At 57.7% G+C, this 27,136-nt stretch overlaps 1 pseudogene; it reads right to left on the bottom strand.

Moving 5' to 3' along the window:
* Positions 1-5,418: 5,418 nt before the first annotated feature.
* On the bottom strand, positions 5,419-5,807 carry LOC139013207 (small nuclear ribonucleoprotein Sm D2 pseudogene; annotated as a pseudogene).
* Between the last annotated feature and the right edge of the window lie 21,329 nt (positions 5,808-27,136).

Here is a 27,136-nt window from a genome sequence, read left to right as displayed (position 1 = left end):
CTGGGTGTGTGTGGGGCTGCGTCTGGCCTGGTGGGGCCGGCCACACTGCCTCCCAGGCCGGGGATGGGGGCGGGCGGCGGGGAGGGGGGGATTAAATCCTAGTCTGTAGGACTAGGAAAGAAGAAGGGCTAGAACCATCTCAAGGGGAGACCTTGTGGCCTTGGGGAGGTTATAGGGACTCCCCAGAACCCCAGAATCTCAGGGTCGGGAGGGGCCCCGGGCCCCACCATGCCACCAGCCCTTGGGCTGCAACGAGCAACTTTGGAAGGAGGAGAAGATGGGAAGTCGGCATCAGTCATCATTGGTTTCAGTTTCACATATTGAATTTATTTGAAGCAGAGCCTGCTTCTAAATTCCCATGAGGGTTTGCTTATGTTTCAGTTTTTCAGAACCCGAGGATTGGGAAACAGGATTGGAGGGGGACCCTGAAACCCCAGCTCAGAGATGAGGATGAGAAGTGGGAGCTGTGAGAACAGACTTCAAACCCAGGAGAGGCAGTCCTGTGGAGCATGGAGTGGTTTCTGCGGGGGCCACCCCTACTGGCAAGATTATACGAATGGGGGAGAGCAAGGGAGGCAAGGCTACTCAGAGCCCCAGTCGTCGCAGCGCTAGGAGCTGCCCTGGGGAGGAAGTGAGCGCCGATATGGAAGGAGAGCGGTAAGATGTGCATGACCACAAGGCTACTGGCTGGAGACACGACTCCGCATCACCGAGTAGGCAGCATGGTCAGCCTTGAAGAGCCAGCAGAGCTAAGCAGCCAGTCTGCCCAGGTTGGAACCCTGCCCTAACCAGTTACCAGCTACGTGGCCAAGTTACTACCTGAGGTAGTGTATACGAGAGTTACATAAGATAATAATTCAAGACGTGTTTGTCCTCTTTCCCCAAAGGGACTCAGAGACTCCGTTGTGCAGAACCCCACGGGGCTATTCTGCTCCAAAGGGCCCTGGACGTGGTGGGATGCCCGCCCCAGGCAGCAGGCGGCATTTGCCCAGGGCAGGGTGGAATGCCCTGCAGAGCGGGCCGGCTCTTTCTACACTAGCTGATGTCCTTCCCTCTGCCCCCAGGACTCCCTTGCCTTTTGGTTTCTATGACCTTTCCCTCTGCCTATGGTCGCCAGGAGCTCCTGCCACCACCTTGGCCTCAAGCACATCCCGCAGCTCCTGTCTCCAGCCCTCCCCTCTCTCTCCCAGACCCTCCCCCCTTGATTGTCCTCCTCTCTGCTGCAGACCTGCTCCTCCTCTGACTTCCCTGATCCCCCAAGATGTCAGCCAAGTCACGACTCTACTCAGTTCCCTTCTTACCACAGCCATCATCTAGGTCCTGTCAGTCTGCCTTCCAAAGTCCCGAGTCCTCCAAGCTCCCGCCTCCCCCTGCACGGCTGCTTCCTCCAGCAGGCCCCTCGCAGGTTCTCTGGCTTCTCATCCAGTCCCCCACCCAATCCACCCCCAACAGGCCAGCAGGGAGTTGCGTAAACTTGACTTGTGTCATGCCTTAAAATGTCTGGCTTCCCGACCAGCTATGGGATCAAGAGCGAACTTCTGAGCACAGTGAGGCCCTTCCCCCCTGTCTGCCCCTCTCCCTACTCCTTGGGCCTTTTCACGTTTAGCTCCCAGGGCCTGCCCTCCTCACATTCCTACCTCTGTGCAGCCGAGGGAGCTTTTGCTCCTCCGCAATGCTTTCCTCCTCCTCTCCAGCCCACAAGTGCAGCCTGGGAGCCTCCATCCTAACGCTCCTTCTCCGTCTAACACCCTCTGGTATTCCTCCAAGGCCTCCGATGTCAAGTCCTGATGGGTCAGGGACCCCAACAGCCTCTGAAGCTCTCTTAATGGGGTAACGAGAGCTGGATGCAGGGCTCTCTGCAGGGGTGTGAGCAGAGCTGAGGGAACCCATGTGGGACAGAGCAGCCCAGGGAAGAGCTGGGGCAGGGGCAGGGCTGCTCGGCCTGAAGGAGCCAGGGAGGCAGCTGTTGCTGCAGGAGAGGGGTCACCTGCCTGGATCTGTGGCTGTGGATAGAGGGTCACACTATGGCCCAGCGAGGCTGCAGGGCCTCTCCCTCCTCCTGAGATTATCAGAGATGCCTCTCAGGTAGTCTGCCATGTGTCTTCCTGTTGGCTCCATTGCATCAGAAGCCAGCAGGCAGGAGAGCGAGGTAGCCATGGGAGTCAGTCTCCCAGAGCAGAGAGGGCAGAGAATGGCCTGCGGAGAACAGCTGTCATGGACCCAGCTCCAGGCGTGGTTGTCTTGGCGCTCGGCTCCAGCCCATCTGCCCAGCAACACGGCTCTCACACCCTCCATGGCTCCAGCTAAACAGAACCCCAACCCCGAAGTGCCCAACTTGTTAAGTCTGTACTTTGAGATGCTGTCCCCTGGGCCTGGAAAGCCCTTCCCCACTTTCTGTCCTCGCCGAGGCCTGCTCAGCCTCGGCCCTGCCGCTCCCAGGCCCCTGGCACTGAGCTCTCCTCATTGTCCTGGTCTCTTCGTTTGCCCTGAGGGTCAGGACTATGTTTCAAAAGTGCACGCTCCTGCCCATCTCTGGTAGGTGTTCATTTGGAGGCGTGTTAAACGGAATTCCAGCAGAAGGGCTGTTTGCTTATGTTGCAATCTGCCCACGACCACTATCTCCTATGAGCGCAGGAACCGAGTCTAATTGCTCAGTGCCCCCCACACCTGATACAGGGGCTGCTTAAACATGTTTGTTGATTGAATTAATGAATATGTCCGAGGCAAAGCAGAAAAAATGGGGTATGTAAACCACGTGCTCTGAGAGTTCAGAGGGACCCTGTTTCTAGCTGGGGGAGCCAGGGGAGACTGCAGAGGGGCAACTTGGGAGCTGGCATTAAAGGATGGCGTCTTGAGAGGGGTTGGAAAGGGCACTTCTGGTGGGGAACGGCTTGAGCAAAGGGCCTGAGGCAGGAGAACCCTGGGCCTCTTTGGGAAGCTTACTGGGAATGGGAGGGTCAGGAGATGAGCCGGAGAGGGTGGGAGTATGCTTGCTGTCCTTGGCAGAGTCTTCCCCTCTCTCTTCCCCCAGGCTCTCTCCCCACTCCTGCTTCCCCTCCTCCAGGGGCCTGCAGATGGACCTGCCCCTCTGGTAGTCCCGGTATTCCTGGTCTCTCTGGCTCAGCAGCACCAAGTCTAGTACCCTCCCCACTTGCCCTACGTGTGGACCTCACCCGGGAGGCCTGCTCAGGCTCCAGAGGCCTCTCTTCTCTCCCCACCCCTCTGCCTAGGGCCCTGCCTCGGAGCCTCTGGGAACTCCAGCTGCGAGTTCGAGTTTGGGCAGGCGCCTACTCATCCACCCCCCCAAGTGACATGCTGGGGCCGTCTGGGCCACAGGGAGCCAGACGTGAAAACCACCGGTCAGCAGAGCTGGGTGGCCCGCCACAGTGCGCCAGCCTGGGTGCTGGACCCACCCCCCCTCCCCCCCTTCCCTGAGGGATGTCTCCAGTGGACTGGCCAGTGGCCGTGGCTCTGAGGGGAACATGCTTTCTGTAGGCTGTGGCTGGAGAAGGCCGGACCGGCTGCCCTGCCAGCTCTGTGTGGGGAAGAGGGAGGTGCCCCTGCCAGCCGGCACCCCACAGGACGCCAGCCGCAGGCAGAGTGACCAAGACTCTGGCCACTGCCCCTTACCCCGCTGGCCATTTTCCCTTTGGGGCCCTTGATGGGGAAGCCAGCGCTTCCAGTCCTGGGGGCAGTGACCCCAGGAGGGTGTTTATGGACTTGGGCTCGGGGCCCTGGAAAAGTCCACACTGACGAGGGCCACTGAGTGCTGAAGAGCAGAGCAGCTGCAGACTAGGGGGCGGAGAGGGAGCGCCTCCGGGGCCTGGCGCTTGGGGCCTCTCAGGGCCCATTGGGGCTGAAAGCTAGGCTGGGCTCCCTGCCATTACGACTAAGCACCTACTGTGTGCCAGGCCCCCACTGGCCCTCAGCGGGCAGAAAGGCCCCACTCAGCCCTCCTTCCCAGACCGGAGGGCAGGCACCGAGGAAGAGGGCACTCGGCCTCTCCAGTGGTGCGGAGAGGCCTCCTCTAGAGCGGCCAGGTGTGGAGGAGTGGGCCCCGGGTGCGGCTTGACCAGGGAGGAGGAGCATGAAGGGCTCGCTCGCCCGCCAGGGGGGAAAGGCCAAGGAAAACAGCTCGCTCTTACCCTCCACCACAGCCCCCTGCAACCAGGGCTCTGCTCCCCCTGCTGCTGCTTTTCTCCCAGAGCAATAAAGAGAAGCAAGACAGGGATCCTGTGCCTTCAGACTCTGATTCCACCCATCCCTTCTGCACTGTTTGCCTTGTTTGTTTGTTCCTTAGTCCATTCGTTCGTTCATTCATTCATTCACTCATTCACTCACTCACTCAATAAATGCATCTGAGTAGCTGACAAGTATCTGGCCTTTTGCCGGGCTCTGGACGTCTAAAGAAGTGGGAAGTGAGTTCTTAACCTTTTGGGGAGCAAATCTTCTTGATGAGTGATGAACAGTAGACACCTCTCTTCCCAGAACACTGCCTCTGTCACCACTCTGGGTGAAAGATTCCTGAATGCTACCAGCTTTGCGAGGGAGGCAGACCTGTAACCAAGAACGAAAGCCATTGTGATCCATGCTAAGTGGGTTTGATTTCTGGCTCACTCAGACACTTGCCTCTTTAAAAAAGGGGGAATGATCTCTCAGTGTCACTGCGGAGAATAAATGAGATAAACTCTAGACACGGCCTAGCAGAGCCTGGTGTTTGTTAGGTGCCCAGTGACATGAATTCTCTTCCCCTTCCCTACTTTGCATACTTGAGGGATACAAATTCCTATGACAGCCCTAAGCAGGAAGAACAAACACTCTAGTTTGGAAGAGGGGTCATGTTTGAATGGGTTCTGAAGAATGAGTAGGAATTTGCAATAATGTCTCTCTCTCTCTCTTTTAAAGATATTTGTATTGATTTCAGTGAGGGAGATAGAGAGCTAGAAGCACCAATGACGAGAATCATTGATTGGTGCCTTCTGCATGCCCCACACTGGGGATCGAGCCCGAAATCCAGGCATGTGTCCTGACTGGGAATCGAACCGTGATCTCCTGGTTCATAGGTCGATGCTCAACCACTGAGCCACACTGGCCGGGCAATAATGTATCTTTTTTTTTTTTTAAATATATTTTATTGATTTTTTACAGAGAGGAAGGGAGAGAGATAGAGAGTTAGAAACATCGATGAGAGAGAAACATCGACCAGCTGCCTCCTGCACATCTCCCACTGGGGATGTGCCCGCAACCCAGGTACATGCCCTTGACCAGAATCGAACCCGGGACCCTTGAGTCCGCAGGCAGACGCTCTATCCACTGAGCCAAACCGGTCTTGGCACTTTTTTTTTTTTTAACAAACAAACACACCAGGCTTTTATTGTTCTCGTGTCAAAGGGAGGGTCTTTGCAGGACGGGGGAGTGAGTTTTGACAGCAGGGAGCAAGCCTCTACTTGCCAGCGATGAGTGGGTTCCGCAGGACCACAATGACCGAGTCCCCGTGCAGGAACATCCTGGAGATGTAGCAGTCCTTGTTGACTGGCTTGGACTTCTTCTTGCCCTTGCCACTCTTGGGGACCTCGGTCCACATCTCCTTCACATTCTCCAGCACCATGTTGCAGTGCCTGTCAAAAGCCTTCACCCGGCCCAGGAGCTTCTTGTTGTTGCGACAGTTGATGAGCACCTGGGTGTTGTTCTTGACAGACTGCGTGAGCACGGAGCGTGGGCCCGTGTTCAACTCTTCCTCCTCCCACTTCTGCAGCTCCTCCGGGGTCATCTCACTCTTGGGCTTGTTGAGAAGGCTCATGGTGGCGGTGGTTGGCTCTCAGAAGGCTCCTGTCCTCCGCATTGCCTAGGCCTCTGAAGAGAAAGCTCGAGAAAGGCGGGACTTCCACTTCCGGCAGCTCCTGTATCTTTTTTTTAATGTAAAAGCTCTGAGTCCATTCACCAAAGGTCAGACATGCTGCTGAAAATCCTACTTACCCTAATGTTAATGCTGTCTGGTACTCTCTATGCCCTGCACTGTTGAGGGGTTGTGCAGGACATAGACTAACTAACTCAAGGTTTCTCTCATAACCCTAGGACAGTGGTCGGCAAACTGCGGCTCGAGAGCCACACGCGGCTCTTTGGCCCCTTGAGTGTGGCTCTTCCACAAAATACCACGTGCGGGCGCGCATGTGGTATAATACTCCCGTACAGCGCTCTCCCCACAGCCCCATAACCCACAGCTGCAAACTTCCTGGAAGTGACAAGCTTATGAGACGACAAGCCAGAAGCTCAGCACAGAAACCCGAGAAAATTTTGGACTCACCTCCCTGCCCCCATCCCTGTTCTCACCAGAACTGATCCAATCTCCCTGCGGGGGGTAGGGGGGACCTTTAGAAAACCATATTCACATTCCCCACAATGACCTTAACAGGTTGGCAGGACAACCCATTCCCATTTAGAAGATGGTAAACTGGTCCACACAGCATGCCAGAGGCACCCCTTCCTGCTGCCCAGGCCCCTTAGCCCAGCCAACCTGGAGGGGCGGCCCCTCTTCTTCCAGCTCCTGCAGCCCTGAGCCGGGCGCAGCCCCTGTCCTCTCCCAGGCAAGGAGGCAGGCACAGACTCACTGAGGAGGAGTGCCCAGGCGCAGAAGTTGGTATTTTGTGGAAGAGCCACACTCAAGGGGCCAAAGAGCCGCATGTGGCTCGCGAGCCGCAGTTTGCCGACCACTGCCCTAGGAGATGGGTGCTGTTATCACTCCATTTTACAGAAGAGAAAACTGAGGCACGGGAAGGTAAAGCAATGTCACAAGATGACAGGCAGCAAAGCTGGGATCCACGTGGCCGGCCCCAGCATCCTTGTGCTAAGCCATTACCCTGTGTGGCTTTCCCAGAGTGAATCTGTTTTCTCACTGCGGTCTGAATTTCGAACTCCCACTCACCTTGACGATCGCTTCTGCTGAAACAAAGGATCCAGGAGAGAAAATGGGAGATTGAGAGAAAATCTGCTTCTCCTAAAAATTCAAGTCCAAGTCTGAGTGTAAAAGCAATGAAGAGAGGTGTCCCCAGAGGACAGACCAACTTTAAGGAGCGAGTGATGGGCACGCCAGCCTGGAGGCGGGAGGGCTAGGTTTGGGTTCTGGTTCTGCCACCTGTCAACCGGCCTCTCCAGGCCTCCATTTCCTCACCTGTAAGACAGGCCTGGCGGTTCCAGTGCCATAGCCTTGGAGCGAGGCCTGTAAAGCTAGCCCCTCCCTGTGTGCCTCCCAGGGCCTTACCAAGTGCCAGCCCTGTACTAGGCTCGTACTTGCTTCTTCCACAGACCGTGAGCTCCCCCAGGACTTGCTCTGCGTACTTCTACCAGCTCTTGGTACATACGAGGCCCTATAAATGCTTAATAGATGAAGAACCAAGTGGCGCCTCGCACATGGCAGGCCTTAACTCACACCAAGAGACCTCCCGTTCTTTCCCCAGTCCAGAGGCCTCATGCTCCCTGTCCAGGGAATGCCAGGAGGGCAACCAGGGTTACCGGGTGCACACCTTTGCCAGGGTCCAGCAGAAGCTCCCCCTAAGCCACCCCTGCGTCGGCCTAGCACCGACTACCCTGGCCCTCAGAATGCCTGCAATGCCCAGAGCATGCTGAACCCAGACTGAGCCCCACAGCCCTCAGGGCACAGACAGGTGGCCTGAGAGGGACCAGGCCACCTCAACTTTGCTTAAAGAACCCGTCAAATTTCTATTAATACACTGGCCTCCTCCCCGGTCTCCCAGAGACCTCCCTGGGACAGCGGGTACCAGTGTGGCCAGTACCTCGTCGGGGAGCTAGCCCCATATCAGAATTATTTTGTAAATTGCATCCTATATTCTAAGCTGTGAGGTCACTGGCTATTTAAAGAGCTCCGTGGTGAATCACTCTGTAAAGTGGAGAGTACCCTGAAGGAACCAAACAAATCTAGGTTTGCTTAGAGGTTCGCCCTGGCTCCCTGTTTACAGACCAGGAAACCAAGGCGGGGCCCGGGCTGCAACTGGCTGAGGTAGAATGTCGGTTGCCCAGGGAGGACTCCATGCCGCCGCCGTGGCAGGCAAGAGCAGGGAATGAATGGCAGAAGGGCCTTTGCTGCCGTGGGGGGTGCCGGCTGGGTGAACCAGGGCAGCCCACCCCAGCCGAGGGTCAGCCAGGAACCTGGTTATCCAACACAGTTTGGGTGAGTGGACCTTCATTCATGTGGATAAGGCTGCACACGTTTGTTGAGCCTCCATTGTGTACCAGGGTCTGAGCCAGTGCCCAAAGCAGTGCCTGACAGTGGGGCCCAAGCAGCTGGCAGGAGCTTAGGTAGGGAAGTTGAGCATGATTCCACAGGCTTCTATGCTGCCAGGGAAGGGGAGCTGGGTGTGGGTGGGGGAGGAGGTCAACCCTCAGCCAGAGGGGCCCCTTCTCTGCACCCACAAGGAGAATTGGACAGAGAGCCCGGAGGCAGGAACAGCAGAGCACATAAGAACTCCAGCTCAAGAATCACTTATTCTTTAATTTATTTTTTCCAACAACTATTTATTAAGCATCTACTATGTGCCAGGCACCATTCTAGGCTCTGGGGATATAGCAATGAACAAAACAGATAAAAACCCTTGTTGCCCTGGCTAATGTGGCTCAGTGGATTGGGTATCATCCCGTGTACCGAAGGGTTACTGGTTTGATTCCTGGTCAGGGCACATGCCCAGGTTGTAGGCTCAGTCCCTGGGGGGTGGGGGTGGGGTGGAGAAGGGAGGACATGCAGGAATCAGCCAATCAGTCTCACATCAATGTTTCTCTCCCTCTTTGTTCCTCTCTCTCTAAAAATCAATATTAAAACAAAAATACAAAAACAAAAACAAAAAACACACCACAAAAAGCCAAAACCCCTTGCCTTCATGGAGCTCATATTCTGGTAGGTAGAGATAGTAAAAAACTAGATCAGCATGCACATACTCATGTCAGTAGCCATAATTGCTCTGAAGAAACATAAACCAGGGCAAAGATGGTGGAGAGGAGGTAGGAGAGAGTAGGCTGTTTTATGTAGGGTAGGTAAGGTTTCTCTGAGAAGGTGACATTTGAGCAGAGACCTGAAGGAGTAAGTCACATGGATACGAGTATATGGAGAAGAGCATTTTAGGCAACAGGCGCAGTAAGTGCAAAGGCCCTGGGGCAGGTGTATGCTTGTTGTGGGGCAATGCCAGAGGCCAGTGTGGCTGGAGTAGAGTGAGGGGGCATAGCAGAGGAGCCGATCATGTGGGGCCTCATCAGTCACAGTACAGCCGTGAATGCGGTGAGCAGAGCAAGGAAGTGATCTCACTTACACTCCCACAGGCTTACTCTGGCTGATGCGTAGAGAATTCACTACATGGGACAAGGGGAGAGTGGGAACAGGGACCAGCGGGAGGCCCTGCAGCCGTCCAGGTAAGAGAGCATGGTGGCTTGGATAAGGTATAGAAGTGGCCGTGTGAGGAGTGGACAGAAAGAAGGCGGTCAGATCCCAGCTCTGCCACTCTCTAGCTGTGTGCCTTTCTGAGCCTCTATTTTTCCATCTGGAAAACAAGGTTGATGATAATACTCCCGTACTTACCTGGTGGGGTTTCTGTGGTGCCTGCCTGAGACATAAGCACAGTGCCGGCACACCTTCGGTGCTCATTCAGGGACAACTCTTAGTCATTATGAGCCTTCAGGAACCGGGTGTACTCAAAGCACAGTGAACTGAGCCCAGAAAAGCCGAGATCTGAGGAGTCAGCTGGCTCAGGGGGAGAGAGGTTTATACACAGTTAAATGCCCAGTATCTTCGGGCTCAGAGGGGCTCCGTCCCCTTGGGCCTGCCTGTTGCCCTCACTCCTGGGCACCTTTGCCCAGGACTCCTGTTTATTTGTTTACCTTTTACCTGCGTTGAAGTTTCAGCTGAGAAACTGGCCCTGCTAGTCCAGCTGCTGGGTCCAGCACTGCTCCTCCCCCTAGCCCCACTCGGGCTTCCAGCTGCTCCTGCAAAATCAACAGTGCCCAGGATAACCGGAGCCTGACAGCCCGCTGCGCTCCCTGGGAGGCATGTGGCCCTCGGGTTGACTGCTGGAGGTAATGATGGGGAACCGACCCAGGGCGGGCGCTGGTGGCTGCGGGGCCTGCGGAACTGGCTCTCCCAGCTGTGGACAGGCCATGGCTATGCTAGACAAGGGATGGCTCTGGGGGCAGCTGGGGACATTTGCCTTCCTGGGGGCCACTGGCCTAGAAGCCTGACCTGACAGGCCCAGAAGGGATTGGTCCAGCCAGCCCCGTGGCCCCCTCACGCTGACTTCCATTTATTTATTCAAAACACCGAAGCAGTTGTGTGTCAGTGGCTGTGCTTAAAAACGTCCCTCCTACGAGGAGCAGTTCTTAACAAAGGCGAGGGCCAGAGAGTGGAAGTGGTTCTCCTAAGGTCACACCGTGAGTTGCTACAAAGCCCGCCCAGGACTCTTGACTCGCTGTCCGGTGCTCTGACCGGCAAGTGCCGCTACTCTGGCTATGTCTTGGGTGGCAGAGGCCAGGCTGTGCCAGGCCCCAAACACCCCTCCTTAGTGAGTCTGTGCCTGCCTCCTTGCCTGGGAGAGGACAGAGGCTGCGCCCGGCTCAGGGCTGCAGGAGCTGGAAGAAGAGGGGCCGCCCCTCCAGGTTGGCTGGGCTAAGGGGCCTGGGCAGCAGGAAGGGGTGCCCCTGGCATGCTGTGTGGACCAGTTTACCATCTTCTAAATGGGAATGGGTTGTCCTGCCAACCTGTTAAGGTCATTGTGGGGAATGTGCATGTGGTTTTGTACCCCCCGCAGGGAGATTGGATCAGTTCTGGTGAGAACAGGGATGGGGGCAGGCAGGTGAGTCCAAAATTTTCTCGGGTTTCTGTGCTGAGCTTCTGGCTTGTCGTCTCATAAGCTTGTCACTTCCAGGAAGTTTGCAGCTGTGAGTTATGGGGCTGTGGGGAGACCCACCTCTGCCTATGGGGAGTCCCCAGTTATACACTTAAGGGCCCAAATTACAAAGAGCTCATCCAGTGCCCCCCCGCCCCCCCGCCCCACTGGCCCCACTGACCCCATGGCGCTCAGGGAGCTGGTGTGTGCGCTGGGCCCGGCCCTGATCCCCAGGGAGGGAAGAAGAGGCCTGTCTCCTGGCGTGGAGGCCGGCCCTCGGGGGTCTCCCAGCCCCTCCCTCTGGCCAGCTGCCTGCCCTGGAGCCTCCCACAGCATCAGCCCCTGCTGTCTCCTCACTCGGTTCCTCCAGGTCCTGGTCCTTCAGGGCAGACTCTGTACTCAGGGTGGTGGCTGTGATGGGAACCAGCGGTGACTTCCACTCGCCATTGTCCGGGAGTGCACCCTAGGCAGTGTGTGCATGGCCACTGCGCATGCCCCCACACACTCACACACACACACACACACACACACACGCACACACACACACACACTCACACACACACACACTCACACACACACACACACTCACACACACACACACACGCGCACGCACGCATGCACACACACACTCACACACACACACGCACGCATGCACACACACACACACGCATGCACACACACTCACATACTCACACACGCACGCATGCATGCCCCCACACTCACACACACACACACACACACGCACGCACACACTCACACACACGCACACACACACACACATGCGCACACACTCACACACACACTCACGCACGCATGCACACACACACACCCCAGGGCTCTCTCATGTCCCCAAGGTGCTGCCACACTGGGTTAAGTCTCAGCCTCATAAAGCCGTGGGCTGATGATGCCTCCTGAATGGGCCAGTTGTCCAGTCTGGGAGGCCTGACCCTTCCTCATCTAAGCCTCAGCTTCGGGCCTCAGGTCTTTCTCCAGAAGGTCTTTTCCCTGCCCTGGGTGCTGGCACTGCTAACCCAGCCCAGAGATATGCCCAGCGCCTGCTTCCTCTCCAGCCCAGCTCCCACCTCTGGGGAGGGTGGTGGGAACAATGCTGAAAGTCAGGGCTGGGGCCAGCAGGGCCTGGGAAACAGCCAAGTCCACGGTGGGTCAGGAGGGCCCATCTTCTGTTTGTAGACCCTGAGCTGTGGACATAGGAGAAAGCATGACATCCCTGCCCGTGTCTCCTCCCTGGTTGAGTTCTGACCTCCTTCTCCCTGGTCCTCTGTGGGCACCGACCCTGCCCCCACCCAACTACCCAGGGCTTCTCGGCTTCTCGGCTTCTTGGCCACCCCGCTTCAGTCCCGCTCCGAGGGGGGCTCACATGTAAAAATATCCCCAGCTTTTTTTGAGCTTGTTATCTACTATTTTTATCAGATGGTCCAAGCAAAGCATGGCCGAAAAAAGGGAAAATCATACAGCTCTGTTTGCCAAGCTCAATAGAAATAGCCGTGGGGTGGGCTATTTTTAACAAGATGAGTACCCCCGTCCTCTGAGGTCTCCCCTGGCCCCACACCAGCCTCCTTTGTCTCTCTGCCTGGACAGCAGATTTTAAAATACACCCACGGTTGCCAAACCACTAAATGCACCCAAGACAGTGACTGGGCGCTTGGAGCCAAGGAGTTCGGGGGGGGGGGGGGGGGGGGTACTTTAGTCCTTCCCCTCCCTCCCTGCAGGAAATCACACTCTTTTGTTTGAAAAGCCTCCCAGGTTGGTTTTCTGAGGCCTTTTCCTGGTTGTCCCACTCCCACGGGAACAGCGGAGGTTACTCTGAAACATGCGGTGGTTTGGGCAGAATGACCCCAGAGGCCTGGCATGGCCCGCGGTGGCTCCTGTGCCAGGCTGTGGCCGGGCAGGAACGCAGAATGGACTCGCAGCAGCCAGGACCCAGGGGGCGGGAGTGGGAGGAGAGCTGGGGGCGGGGTCCGCGGGGTGGGAGGCACCCAGGGGTCTTCGCTCAGCCGACATCCAGGGCGCAGGCTCTCTGCTCGGCCGCAGCAAAGCCACCGTCTGCTGAGGGGTCAGTGTCTTCTGAGCGGAGTCTTCGCAGGAGACAGTCACGCACACCCCTGCCACCATGGGAGAGAACACCGTCCACTGTGGAGCAGCCAGGAGTCAGGAGACAGGCGGGGAGCAAGGCCTGGTCTCCCTCCAGGCCTCCGTGTCCCTCTTGTACCACGAGAGGTCTGGACTAGCCTGGGCTCTCTGGGGTGTGTGGTTGGGGAGGAAAAAAAAAATAGAAACAAAAGGTAACATTAATTGAGCGCCAAGGGAGGCATTGAGTCAATCACTTTACATTGTGTGTATTATGATCCCGATTTCCACCGAAACCCTGTCACTGCCCGTCACTGGGCGACGGAGCAGCTCTCTGGCCCTGGCCACGTGCTCATCCTGGGACCACTCGTTCTGGCCAAGGGGATGGGATTCTGGGATTGGCCATCTCTGATCCCAGGCCTTCCCGGTGGCCAGGTACCTGGGACAGCGGGTGGCAGTTCTGCCAGACTGCAAGTAGCGGGGGACTGGGCTGCTCCCACCGGTGCTGATGGAGACAGGGTGGGAGGCTGGCAGACAGACGGGCAGTGCCCCTACAGGTGGTGGAGCCAGGCGCTGACTCCAGACACCTCCAACCCAGGCCCTTAGAGCATCAGGGCAAAGGGAGGGAGGGACAGGTCCTGGGCAGGATGAGGCGAAGAAGACCCGTTGTAACTCCGCTCCAGCTCCCCGGGTCCCTGAGCCCCTCCACACCGCCTTTGCAGGTGCTGTTCTTTCGAGAAGCAACACTCTCCGCCCCCTCCCCTTTTCCACTTCATAAACCCGCACACATTTGTCAAGACTCATCTCAACAGCCCCTGCTCTGGGAAGCCTTCCTCCTTTCGCAGGCTGGTCAGGGACTCTGAGCCCCTGGCACACGCCTCTACCTGGCACTTAACTTCAGCATATGGTGACGACCGACCGGCCACTCATTTGCCTGGGGACAGGGAGAAGGGGGAAGAGACAGAGGAATGGAGAAAGAGAAAGAAAAATGAGGAGGAGAGAATGGAGGGGGCGGGGGAGGGGGAGAAAGGGAGGGCAGTCACAGGTCAGGGCCCGTGGGGGAGAGGTGGCTCAGCAGGGGCATGCAGGAGTGGGAGGGAGGGCAGCTACAGCGGGGCCAGGAGCATGGGGCTCTCCAGTCCCGGAGCCTCTGGCCCCAGTCACTCTCCTGGGGTGTGTGTGGGGGGCGGGGGGGGGGGGGGGCTGGGGGAGGTGTCTGAAGTGGATGGAGGCCGCCTGACGGTTAATGGGTAGCATCTGCATCGCCCATCGTGTGCCTGGCACTGTGCAGGGCACAGGGCCCTCATCTCTGGTCTGAGAAGGGAGCAGAGGGCTGGGGAGCGGAGCCCTTGCTGGCGTCTGCAGCCCTGAGGAGAGGACTCCGCCCGCCTGCCTCCTGGCCTCTCTGCCTGGGGCCTCGGAGGCACACTTCTCAGAGGACATTGCAGGCAGGAACTCCCCCCACTCCTCCCCACCCCCCAGCCATGAGGCCCCGTCAGGCTGGACCTGCTTGAGTCTCATGCCAGAAGAAGCTCTGAGAGGAGAAGTGGGGGCTCCCAGAGGCTGGCTGCCCCTTCCCTCCTCCCCCAAAGAAGGACAGGACAGGGAGAAGGAGTCCGCAGGGCTGCTGCCCGCCTGGTAATGAATCGTCCCAACATTTGCCGCCCTGTCTGAATGGCTTTTTCTCCTAAAGGGGCTTGTGACAAAGGGTACATTGATGTCCTCCACCTGACAAGGAGGGCCTGCCTCTCCCCACGCACAGGGGAAGCCCCGTGGGGGCGGCAGGAGGGACTCAGGCAGGGATCAGCATTCTCTCACTGAACCCTCCTGGCAGGCGTGGCTGGGCTCTCCTTCTTTCTGACTCTGACCTGAAAGGGCTTGGGCCTGGGGTGGACGAGCTGAGAGAGGATCTGCTGGGTGTGTCTGGGCCCCAGTGACCAGCTGAGCCAGGGCGGGCGCCTGGGGCAGGGTGGAGCAGAGCTGGCTCACAGGGCACGCGTGCGCTCGCTTGGCTGTTTAGGCAAGAATGTAAGTGTGGTGGCTCTTTGCCGGGCACTCCCTTCTCCTGGGACTCGGATGTGATGCTCCCCAGCCCTCCCCGCCCCCCCCAAGACCCCGGCCCAGGTAGACTGTGCGTTTCTAGACCCAGGGTCTCCGTCCTGCGTGTCGGGGACCCCGGGGCTCCTGGCAAAGTGGGTGGCCTGGGGTGGGGGCCCTGATGCCTCAGTTCTGGATCTGATTATGATTCTGTTTGTTCAGAAGTTACCATATTTTTTGTTGATTCAATTGCATGTGCCTGTGTATGTGGGTATTTGGTTTTCACCACCAAAACTCTGGTTCTGTGGAGCCTGATTAGTTTCTGGCCCCACCTTTAGGCCCGAAGTAATTTGGGTATTTATTCAGCAGACTTTTATGAGGATGGCATTTGCATCTGGAGCCCCAAGGCCTGTGCCCAGTCCCCTTGGATGTGAGGGAGGGGCCGGACAAGAACTTGCCCCAGGGTTGCCCGTGATGAACCCATAAGGACAAACAGATCGTGGCTCGGTGGGGTGGCCTGGCCTGGTCTGCAGCCACGCCATGCCATGGACAGTCTCCAAATGCCTGCCCAGGGCCAGGCACAGTGTGTGCTGCGGCTTGGCCCACGAGCCCTCAACATGTGAGCACGTGAGTGCATGTTTATCCTGTGTCTGTGGGTATGTGTGTGCACTCCCCCCTTATCACAAGGGCCAGCAAGTACGACTCCTGTCTGGGCCCCTTAACTGTGTGAAGCTAACAACAGCATCCCCACGGCAATGGACAGACCTCCCTGCACCTTGGTTTCCTCGTCTGTGGAATGGGGGTCCTGGGAGTACCCACCTCACTGGTTGCTGTGAGGCCGATGCTATAAAACACGTAAGACGATAATTTGTATGTAGTAAGCACGCAGTGAATGTTAGCTATTGTGACTCCTAGTGCTGTTATCACCTGGGAGGGTCTGAGGGGGAGTTCCGCAGAAGCAGAGCCTGAGATGGGGATTCCGGGCGGAGTCCCTGAGGGAGTGCCTCCCCGCTCCCCCGGGAGGCGGACAGGAGAGGGACTGGGGGAAGCAGGACAGGAGAGGAAGAGGCAACGCAGGGCAGAGGATGCCTGTCCCCCAGGGGACTCTGGAGTGTAAGTTACACCTCAGGGTCGTCCTCATCAGAGGTAAGGGAGCTGGGACCTCACTCGCCTGTACCCCAGGCATTGGCTAAGGGCCTCTTTGGGGGGATAAACTTCCAGATACTTCCAGCTCTGCAGGCAAAGCAGCTCCTATAGCCTGGGGCAGTCACCCAAGGGAGAGTGAACAGAAAGGAAGGCCACAGCAGGCGGGGGAGGGCCCGCTAAAGAGATCTGGGGAGTCTGGGGGATCTGAGAGGGAGCACCAACGCTCTCCTCCAGAGAGAGGAGCGGATGAGCAGGGCCTGTGCATGGCAGGTGCTTGGTCAATGGCCGTCCCCTCTGTCTGCCTCACCAGCCACAGGCTGCTTCTGGTTCAAAGCCAGGGTTACTCTGGGATCTCAGAGGTCCCGGCCAAGCCCTGAGCCTCATATTTATGGAGGACGGTGACTCCGTTCATGACCAGGGACCCAGTGAGAAGAGCCTGCCCGCCTTGGCTGCCCGAGCACGTGGTAGACGGGCAGCACTCCAGCCAGCAGGGGTACTCTGGATCTGTCCCCGACGATGGCGTCAGGAAGGAGGGAGAAGCTGTGACAATGGGCCGCCATGTGCACCCCCGGATCTCCCCTAGACACCCTGCACCTGCCCCCTCTTCCCTGCCCCCTGCCTGGCTCTGCTGTCCATCCCACTCGCATGGGCAGCTGCCCTAGTCATGGCCTTGCAGTGTTTCCGAGGGAGACACCTGCCTGGGCATCGGAGCGAATATTGGAGAACATTTCGGGCCGGGCCCAGCTGGCTTCGTGAAAACCTCAGTTCCTCCTGGGAAGTTACCCCGGCTGAGGGGATAGAAGCAGAGGCAGGAGGGCCACCTTTTGGGTGGTTCTATAGGGGATCCCGCGCTGAGGGGAACAAGAACAACCTGTTATCACCTGCCGCGTGCTGAGTCAGCCTATGTTTCAGGCAGATCCCGTTGTAGGAACTGTTTTATTTAAAACTCACCACAACTCTGTGAGGTCACTGCTCCCGGGTCCTCTTTTTACAGAGAAGATGAAAGCCCAGAGAGGTGAAGTTTCAGGCTGGTGGACGCTGTCGGCCCATGGCTGTCCCCCCTCCTGGCCCTGCAATGACTCGCGCTCACTCAGGGTAAAAGCTCGAGGCCTCACACAGGCCTCCATCCTTTGCCTCGTCTGGCTTCCCAGGGCCCTAACCTTCCGTGGTTCCACCCCAGCGCCCACCTCAGGGCCCCTGCACTCGCCACCCTCCCACTGCCTGGCAGGCTCCTCCCCAGCCACCGCTGGCTTCCTCCTCACTGGCTTAGGGTCTCTGTCCCAGTGTCCCCTCCTGAACACCCCCATGTTCTTCCAGCCTTTACTTTGCTTCCTTATTATTATTCTTTTTAAAAAATATATATATTTCATTGATTTTTTACAGAGAGAAAGGGAGAGGGGTAGAGAGTTAGAAACATCGATGAGAGAGAAACATTGATCAGCTGCCTCCTGCACACTCCCTACTGGGGATGTGCCTACAACATGCTCTTGACTGGAATCGAACCTGGGACCCTTCAGTCCACAGGCTGACACTCTATCCACTGAGCCAAACCGGTTAGGACCTTTATTATTATTCTTTAGTGGCACTTACAGATGGTCTCCTTTCCAGAAACTGTAAGCCACGATAGCAGCGATTTTGCCTTTTGTTCACGGCTAGCTTGATCAGTGTGACATGCAGGACGGGAGGGATGGTCGAAGGGCGGTGCCAAGACTCGAATTCGAAAGCGGAACCACCAGGCGTCCTGGGGTTTGCGGAGGGTGAGTGCCAGGGTCCCGCGGAGCCCTGGAGCCGGAGGGGACAGAGGACCGTGGTCCTGAGAGTTTGGCCCCAGGCACCCCGTCTCCCCGTCTCTTGTACTCCGTTCAGTTCAGTTCAGCTCAGTGCGGCCGGGAGCAGCCTGCCTGGCTCTGCTCAGCCTCCCTCTCTGGGTGACGCTGACCTTGGCTGCCTCTCCCTCACGTTCTTCCTCTTGAGGCCGAGCCTGAGGGAAATGCTGCCCTTTCACTCTCAGCCCTGGACTCTCCTGATGTTCAAGTTCAGAGGCGCTCGGCAGGTTCTGGACTGCAGGTCTAGAATTTCCTCAAAACTCCTCCTGGGTCCTCCGTACGCTTGTTCATGTAAAATAATACCTACCGAGCATCTTCCATGTGCCAGGCACACAGCGAGGGGGGATGGGGACTCAGTTCCCAGCTCTCCGCGCCGCGGCTGGCCCGACCTGGCCCAGGAAGCCATCTGACGGCCGGCGGAGGCACAGCCCGGACCGTCCCTTCCCTCACCCCACTCTGATGCCGAGAATGTGGGAGCAGGAGAGGGAGCCCCAGGAGGCAGCCCCACCCCATTCTAGTTCCTTGGGGGAGAGAGGCAATTTCTTGGGTAGGCAGGTGGAGAGCCAGCCTTTCGAGGAGGGAGAGCTGGCCAGGCATCGGGTTGGAGGGAGGCCTGCCAGTTGTGTCCTCTTCCTCAAGCCGGTTCTGAGAAAGCCTTCCCTCTCCTGCCTCCCCGCCCCCACCCCCAGCTGCTGACCCCCTTCTCCGAAATGCCTAGCGCCTGCCCGGGGCCCCTCCTCTGGAATGCCCAGGAGCCGGGGCAGGGGTCTGGGTCCCCCAGCCCACCGTGTCCCCCAGGGGAGAGGGGGGCAACCTTTATCTTTGCTCTCAGAATCCAGCCACAGGCTGCCACCTGCCCGCGCCCCACGTGCACACAGCTTCCTCATTCCAAGAACTCAGACGCTGGGCTCCCGTCCAGGCTTTTCCACGTCTTCATGGGCTGTTGGCAATGAGTCCCGAAAGGAAAGGAGCAACGATGGCCGTCACCGGGCCAGCAAGGCAGGGTCCTGGGCCGCCTGAGGAGGGACCCTGAGGGAGGGGCAGTGACTGGGGACCAGCACACACACAACTCGAGTCTGGTGAGGTCCTGCGGCAGGAGGTGGTTTCTGAGCCCGATAAAATCTCCAACAGTCACCTGCAGTTGATCATGAACTTTCTCTCTGGCCCCAGATCCTAGAAGAGCCTCCGAGTGGGTGGCAGGAGAATGGGAGTCTCGGGATTTTTCTCATTGGGGTGCCTCGTCCTCCTTTCAGTGGCCTTGGGGGTCCCCTCATCCTTCCTCTACACCCCTGCCTCCCCTGCACGGCCCAGTGGGACCAGGAACAGGGGTCTCCCCTTTGAGGAGAAGCTGGCATCAGCAGGTCAGCCCTGCTGGGGACTCCGCCCCCTGCCCCTCAGGCTCTGCTCTATGGTGCCTGCGTTCAAGTTCCACATGGCGGACTAGCCCCAGACTTGGAGAAGCCCCAGCCTGTGTGGGGGGCCTTCAGTGCGTGCACCTTGAGCAATTATTGTCTTCCCCTTGGATGTTGGGGTCCCCCAGACCAAGATGACCTCCAGGGTAGGACCCAGTGTGACTGGTCTTTGCCCCCAGGCCCAGTAGCAGGAGGCAGCCAGTGGCCTGGGTTCGAGTCTTACCTCCACCACTTTCCAACTGTGTGACTTGCCCCTCTGTGCCTCAGTTTCCTCCTCCGTAAAATGAGCAGGATCATGGCCCTATTTCGTAGGCTTGTGGTGAAGTTACCTGGGATAATCCACTTAGAACAGTGCCAGGCACGTAGTAGGTGCTCAATAAACACCACCTGTTGTATTCCTGTCACCTCCTGGCGTTCCTTCCTGAGCTGTGAAGGATTCTGGGATTGAGGCCAGCGAGGCTTTCTCCCCAAGATGACCTGACCCTTTAGGAGACGCGAGAGGAGAAGGGGGCCCTCACAGCTGCCTCCAGGCCCCTGGGGGTTGTGGCCACTCTGGAAAGCCCCAACTCACCACACTGTTTGGATTGGGTTTCTATTCCCAACACTGGTGAGAGGCCTGCTATTTATGGGCCCCCTATCCCACCCCCCGGACGGCCAGACAGTGCGTGGGCTGGGGACCACATGGCTGGCAGCCTGCTACCCCCACCCCACCCGGCACTGTGACCGGGGCACGTTTCACACGACGGTTACTCTGCCCACTTGGCAGTGGCTTTCCCAGCTGTCTGCCCCCTCCCCCGGGGGGAGAAGCAGAGATGAAGGGGACATGAGGGTCACCTGCCTATTCATCCTGGCCTCTGGCTTCTTGGGAACAATGAGGATGATCCACACGCCCCTTTTCATTTCTACCCGACCCTCGCCTCACTCACATGGTGTCTAGTGTGGTTACAATACGGGCTCTGGAGCTAGACTGCCTTGGTTCAAGTTCCGTTTCAGGCCCTGGTTAGGTGTGACCTTAGGGAGTACCCGAAACCCCTTGGGCCTCAGGTTCCCTCAGCTATAAGGCAGAGCAAGGGCTAGTACCTGTCTACTACGGGTCACTACGAGGGTTAAAGAAACAGATGCAGGCAAAGTGCTCAGCACCGAGTTGTGCACACAGAAAGCACTGGATCAAAGCCGGAGTTCTTAGACCTCCAGGGTCTGGCACAGGGTGACAATCCTGGCCCTGGTCACGTGACTCCTGTCTGACACCAGGCAGGAGGCTGCCCCCTGTGCACGGAGAAGCTGAGCCCTCAGTGGGGGAGTGACCTCTCCAAGCCCACAGCTGGGGACGGCAGAACCCAGGCCTTCTCAGGGCTCTTCCCGCCCACCGGCTGCGTCCTGATCTCTAACCAGTGGGGTCCTCCCCTGCCCCCCACCCTCATCTAATAGATAAGGAGCTCCGCTGGCCATCCCGCAAGAGAAGGCGGGGCCCCTGACAGGTGTGTGTCCAGTGGGAGCCAGGCTGAGCCTATCTCCTGGGCCGGCCTGCCCCGTGGCGGTGGGGGCTATTTTTAGCGTGTGGTGTTTGCCCAGCGACAGGGGATATTTGCGAAGGGTCAGTCCGGTGGTGTCCCTTGGCTTCCAACTGGAAACAGCTCTCGGATGTGCAGCTGGTGGGCTGAGAGCATGAGGCTTTGGCGAGCCTTTTCCCTTCTTTAAAAAATGTGGCCATTTCTCCTTCCCGTCCACCCTTTTGCCAAGCCCACAGCTCCTGTTCCTGGCTCCCCGCCGTTACGATGGTGACAGCCTTCCCAGGTCTGGTGAGATGAGCACGTCAGGCGAAGTGTGGTTTCCTGGCCCTGGCCGGCGTCTGCCCTCCACTAATAAACCTGTGGCTAACCATCCGTGGCCTGTGCTCCGTGGGTTAGAGCTCCACGCCAACGAGGCTGAGGTCAGGCTCTGCCCCAGCCAGGCCAGCATTGCAGCGAGGCGCACTTGGCCCCACAGCCTCAGCCTGCAGCCCTCGGCAGCGCCGCTGGGACTGGAGGTCAGGCCTAGGGAGGTTGTGGGCCGGTGAGAGTGTGGGTGCCTCTGTGCCCCCCGCCCTGAGCTGGTCCACCAACCGCTGCTGGGCAAGGCTAGGCACTTTTAAAAAATATATATTTTATTGATTTTTTTTACAGAGAGGAAGGGAGAGGGACAGAGAGTCAGAAACATCGATCAGCCGCCTCCTGCACACCTCCTACTGGGGATGTGCCCGCAGCCAATGTACATGCCCTTGACCGGAATCGAACCTGGGACCTTTCAGTTAGGGCTAGGCACTTTCTTATGTGAAGGGTGACATGTATGTTGGTGGGGAAACCCTGGAGACCGGGGAAGTGCCAGGCCACTGAGTCTGTCTGGGGAGGCCATTGGAGAGGCAGCGGTGTGGGGATTAAGGGAACAGATTGCTGGGGTTCAAATCCCTGACAGGACACTGAGTAGTGCTGGAGTTATATAACCACTGGGCCTCAGTGTCCTCATCTGTAAAATGGGGATGGTCACAGGCCTCTTGAGAGGGCGAAGTGAGCCAAGGCTTGATAGCAGGTAGAACAGCAGCTGCTCCATAAGTGTTAGCTTTTGTCATCGTTGTAGTCTCTGCACCCCCGGCACCTGTCCCAGGACTCTGTGCCCGTCCTCTCTGGCCCTACACCCCCCCCCCCACCTCCATTTCTCACAGACACCTTCCCTTGGGCCAAGCCAAGCCTTCATGGCCCCACAGCTCTGTGCTGTTGAAGCCCAGGTCACATGACGGCCCCACCTCACCCCCGACCCCTGCCAGGGAGAAGCCCAGTGACCTGGGAGCAGGCTGGCAGCGGGCAGGTGCCCTCTGCTGCTGCGGCTCCTGCCCAGGAGGCGCGGCCCCTGAGCTCAGGTCTATAAATACGGTACCTGGGAGGGGCGGCTTTAATTTGCACTTTACCTATTGGTGTTTACTTTGCTATTTCCAATATGGCAATTTAATTCTGCAGGGCGCCTGGCTGGGGGGGCCTGGGGTGTGCGGTTACCTGACCACACCAGGAGTGACTCCCCTGTCCCTGTCAGCTCTGCACACAGATGCCCCGGGGTCGCCATGGCCTGTGCGGCCCCAGGTGCGGGCACTCGTGGGGGGCTCGGCTGGGCATGGAGAACCTCCCGCACCCAGACCCATGCTCCTCCCCTCTTCATGGGCTCCTTCCCCTGACGGCGGCCAGCATCTCCCTTCTCCACGGCTCCCCTTGCCTGAGCCCCGGGCCTCCATCTCTGCTGGGTGACGCCCTCCTCCAGCCACCTGGGAGCTCCCTACAGGCCTCTCTGAGGGCCATACAGCCTCTGGGCACCCCCACTGGTAGCTTGCTCTCTTCTAAATTTTTGTATTTTGTCTTTTCTATGCAATTATGCACTCCCTGAGGACAGGGCCGTCTCTCCCCTTAGATTGGGGCTCCCTAAGGGCAGGCCCATGTCTCCCCTCAGACTGGGGCTCCCTGAGGATAGGGCTGTGTCCCCCCCAGACTGGGGGTCCCCGAAGACAGGGCCGTGTCCCCCCTCATCCTGAGGCTCCCTGAGGGCAGAGAACGTGCTTTTCCCTCAGATTAGGGTTTTCTGAAGTCTGGGGCTATTCCTAGAAGCAGAATCTCTCCTATGTCTGTCTTCTTCCTTCTCCTTCTCCCCTCCCACCTTCCCCAGGGCCTTCACCCCTAGGAGGCTTTGACCCGACTGGACTTCCTCTGGTCTGGCCTGTCCATTAGGGCCACCCACAGTGTGCTTGTCCCATCCGCACGGCAGCACTGGCCAACGGGGCCGCGCCATGCCTTTGTGGGCCACAGGCACCTCTGCGTTGTGGGCCTCTTCCTCCACAAACAAATGTATTTATCTTTCTTCCAACGCAGTCGTAAGCTGTACAGCTGCATTGGAAGAAAGATAAATATCTTCATATTACATATGAAAATATTTTCTTTGTCTTAAAACATCACTCTTTCCTCTGATTTTGAAATAAATCAGAACGTTTGCATGGGCCCCTGAACGTCTTATGGACCAGCACGGTGCCTGCCACGTACAGGATCCGTTGGGCCTGGGCGGAGGAGCCGCGAGGAGCCTGGCCATCCCACATTAGCACTCCTTTCCTGTCCGTTAGCTCCCATAAGCCTCCCAAAGTCCCTGTGAGCCAGTCAGGGCCCGGATTCCTACCCCACACGATCACCGCCATCACGGCTACTGTTACCGGCCACAGCCACAGCAGGGTCCCCTCGACAGCCGTGCCCGGCTCTGCCCTGAGCACACGGTCACCTTCGTCTTATCTAATCCTCACAGCCATCCTACGAGGCAGGTGCTCGTGATTATTTCCCATTTCACAGATAAGGAAAATGAGGCTCAGAGGGAGGAAGTGACGGGTTCAAGGTCACCCAGCCGGTCAGTGCCGGGGTGGGGGAGGGAGCAGGGGAATGGAGGGACCCAGGGCTCCTGGCATCAGAAAGTCTAGGTCCTTCCATCAATCTCTCCTTCACCTTTTTACCTCTGCCCTGTTCCTTTGCTTTTCCTCATCCTCTTGCTGTCTCTGTCTTTTCTCCTCTGCGCCTCCTCAGCGTGTCTGTGAGGCTTCTGCCCTCCGCTTTCTTCTCTCCTTCTCTTCACCTGCTTCTCCTCCTCCTCTGGTCTCTTGTGCTCTTTCCCCTCCCCTCCTCCCGCCCCCATGCTCTGTCTGTCTGCCATTCCATGTCCCATGTCTCTCTTTGTCTTTCTCCCTTTCCCATTATTCTGAGACACGACAGTGTCTGGCCCAGCAGCGACTGCATATTTCTCAGACAAATTACCCCAAAAGGTGCAGAGAACCCGCTTCCAGGGAACGTTAGGGGCCTGGCCCTGCCACGCGTGCTGTGGCGGGGGAGAGGGAGGCCCAGGCGCTGGTCAGGTGGGCGCCCTGACCCCCAGCTGGCCGGGAGGGGCTCCGTGCTGAGCGGAGGAAGGGAAGCGGGGAAGGGTTGTTGTGCAGACTGGGCTCTGGCTCTGCTTGGCTTTCAGGCAGCATGTCTTTCTTCCAAAGCCAACCCTTTGATCCCCGGAGACATAAAAGGAGCCATCTGCATCTGTGTTTCCTACAGGTAGTAGGGAAGGGAGGGCGGGGAGGGGAGACAAAGGGGGAGGGCAGCAGCGTCTGGGGGTGCTGAGAGGGGCGGCTACACTTGCCCTCTTGAGCCCTGGGTTTGAGCCCCATCTCTGAGCCTTCTTGGCGAGGGGACCCCTCTGTCAATGGGTGTATGGGATAACTGACTAACAAATAAGATGACGTGTGGTAATTAAGAAGCCCAGTAAAGGGGCTCTGAGGGGTTGGGTGGGCCAGGAGCAGAGCCACGCGGTCTCTAAGGAACTCCCAGGGCTTCATTCCCTGAGGTGACTCACTCCTCCAGGAAGCCTTCTAGATCAGCCCCAGTCCCCAGGGTCCCTCTCGGCCCGCGAACCCTTTAATTTTCAGGCACCTTGTTCACGTTGCCTGTCAGAATGGGTGCTCATCATGTCCATCTCCCCAACGCATCAGAGGATGGCTAAGGGCAGGCCAGGCCCAGGTGGGGTGCACTGGACATCCTTGGTCATAATAATGGTCAGGAGGAACCTCTATTTTCTTCTTCCTTTCTTTTTAAAAAAACATTTTTTATGGATTTCAGAGAGGAAGGGAGAGAGAGAGAAACATCAATGATGAGAATCACAGATCAGCTGCCTCCTGCACACCCCCTACTGGGGATCAAGCCCACCGCCCGGGCATGTACCCTTGATCAGAATCAACCCCGGGACCCTTCAGTCCGCAGGTTGACGCTCTATCCACCGAGCCAAACCAGCTAGGGCCAATTTTCTTTTTTTAAATTCTCACCTGAGGACATGCTTAGAGAGAGGAAGGGAGAGGGGGAAAGAGAAAGAGAGAGAGAAACATTGATGTGAGAGAGAAACATCGATCAGTTGCCTTCTGTAAGTGCCCCAACTGGGGATCAATCCTGCAACCCAGGTATGTACCCCGACCGGGAATCGAACCAGCAACCTTTTGGTGCCCAGGATGATGTTCAACCAACTGAGCCACTCCGGCTGGGCAAGGAACCTCTGATTTTCAAAGCACTTCGGCAAATGCTCTAGCACTTGATCCTCGCCCAGCCCATTGGTGAAGGCAGGGCAGGGATTAGCATCCCCATTTTACAGGCAGAGAAACTGAGGTTCAAAGAGGTCAAGTAATTGGTAAAAAACCCAGAGCCTGTCTGCCAGTCACATTGTATGATAGGGACACCGAAGCCGAGGACAATGGAGACAGAGCTTAACAGAAACCCGGTCCAGGTTAAAACCTGAGCTTCTAGGTGTTTTCTTCCAAACCTCAGTGACTGGACCATGCTCCTGACCTCCCCACTGGAAACATATTCAGGGGACACTGGGCTTTCAGAACGAGCTCAGAAGCCCCAGGGCGATCCCGGGGGGCCTGCCAGTAACTTGCTGGGTTGGAGCTCCATGCTTTGGCGTCCCAGATGTGCCGAGTGACCCTGTCTGGAGGAAATGCCGCTGGTCTTGTCATAGGTGACATGAGGCAGAGAGATGGGCTGGATGGAACCCCTCGTCCACGTCTCTCCTCCCTCGTTGCCGTGCCGAGCGTATGGCTATGCCTTTGGCTGTCAGGATCAGGGAACAGCAAGGGACAAGGACAGTGGGCTGGTCCCATCCCACAGCGACCCCCCCGCCCAGAGACGCCTGACTCCACCCTCCTTCCAGACAACAAGGAGGTCTCACGTGTGGTCTGAGGACTCACCCCAGTGTGAAGACCTCTTCCCAGCCACTTCCGCTCTCAAGACCTCTGAGCTCTGACTCAGAAGCCTCGAGAGCCCTTGGTCTGGGACTCCTACCCCCTGAACCCCAGGACCGTGGGCTTAGGTCCCCGCCTGGGTGCTATGTTTTGTCTACCACGGACGCCGAGTTATTATGCACTGATCCGTCTCCCCATTTTACTAATGAAGGAGGCCTGTTCCCGAGATCACCAGGATGTCCAGTGCTTCTGTACTGACAGAGTGCCAGCAAAGGGCAGGGATCTGACATCTGAGTCAGAGGCTGCAACTGAAAGAGGGAGCTGGTAGGATTTGCAGGACGACGTTTGAAATAATGGAAAGAGTTCGGGGGCTGTCCTGTCATCACAGAGTCCTGAGGGTTTGGGCTCCCAAGCTGGGGACACTTAGAATAGTCCTGGGACTCTTCTGTGGCACACACAGGCCACACACACACACACACAGGCCACACACGCACAGGCACACACGCACAGGCACACACACGTACACACACGTACACACACGCACAGGCACACTGGCAGGCTTGTGCCCGAACACACCCAGAAGAACCAGTCCGGGGCCTGGGTGGTGTGAATTGCTTCCTAATCCAGTCCCTTTAGGCCCAGTTGATCTCCTGACTCCAGGCAGCTTGGTTTCTCCCTGGGGGTTGTTCCCTGGGAGCCCTTCCCACATGGGCTGTAAACTGGGTGATATGCAGGGACTTACAGTCTAGTCTGGAGATGAGGCCTGTGGACTGAAATCACAGGTCAAGCAGTGCCGGGCATGCGCTGTGGGCAGGGGCGAGGCCCAGAGCAGAACCAGGGACGCGGGGGAAGGCACGCCATCCTGGGACAATCTCCGGGTAGAGGGTTTCTGCGGGCACTTCCTTGCTAGGATAACTTCTTCTTCTCTGTAGGAGCGGCAAGGGCTACCAGGCTGCTAGCAGCTGACTGTCTTCAAGT

This window comes from Myotis yumanensis, unplaced genomic scaffold (assembly GCF_028538775.1).
Source record: "Myotis yumanensis isolate MYYU_CA2020_CCGP unplaced genomic scaffold, mMyoYum1.0.hap1 SCAF_6, whole genome shotgun sequence".
Lineage (NCBI taxonomy): Eukaryota > Metazoa > Chordata > Mammalia > Chiroptera > Vespertilionidae > Myotis > Myotis yumanensis.
This window is presented reverse-complemented; position numbering and strand designations above follow the sequence as displayed.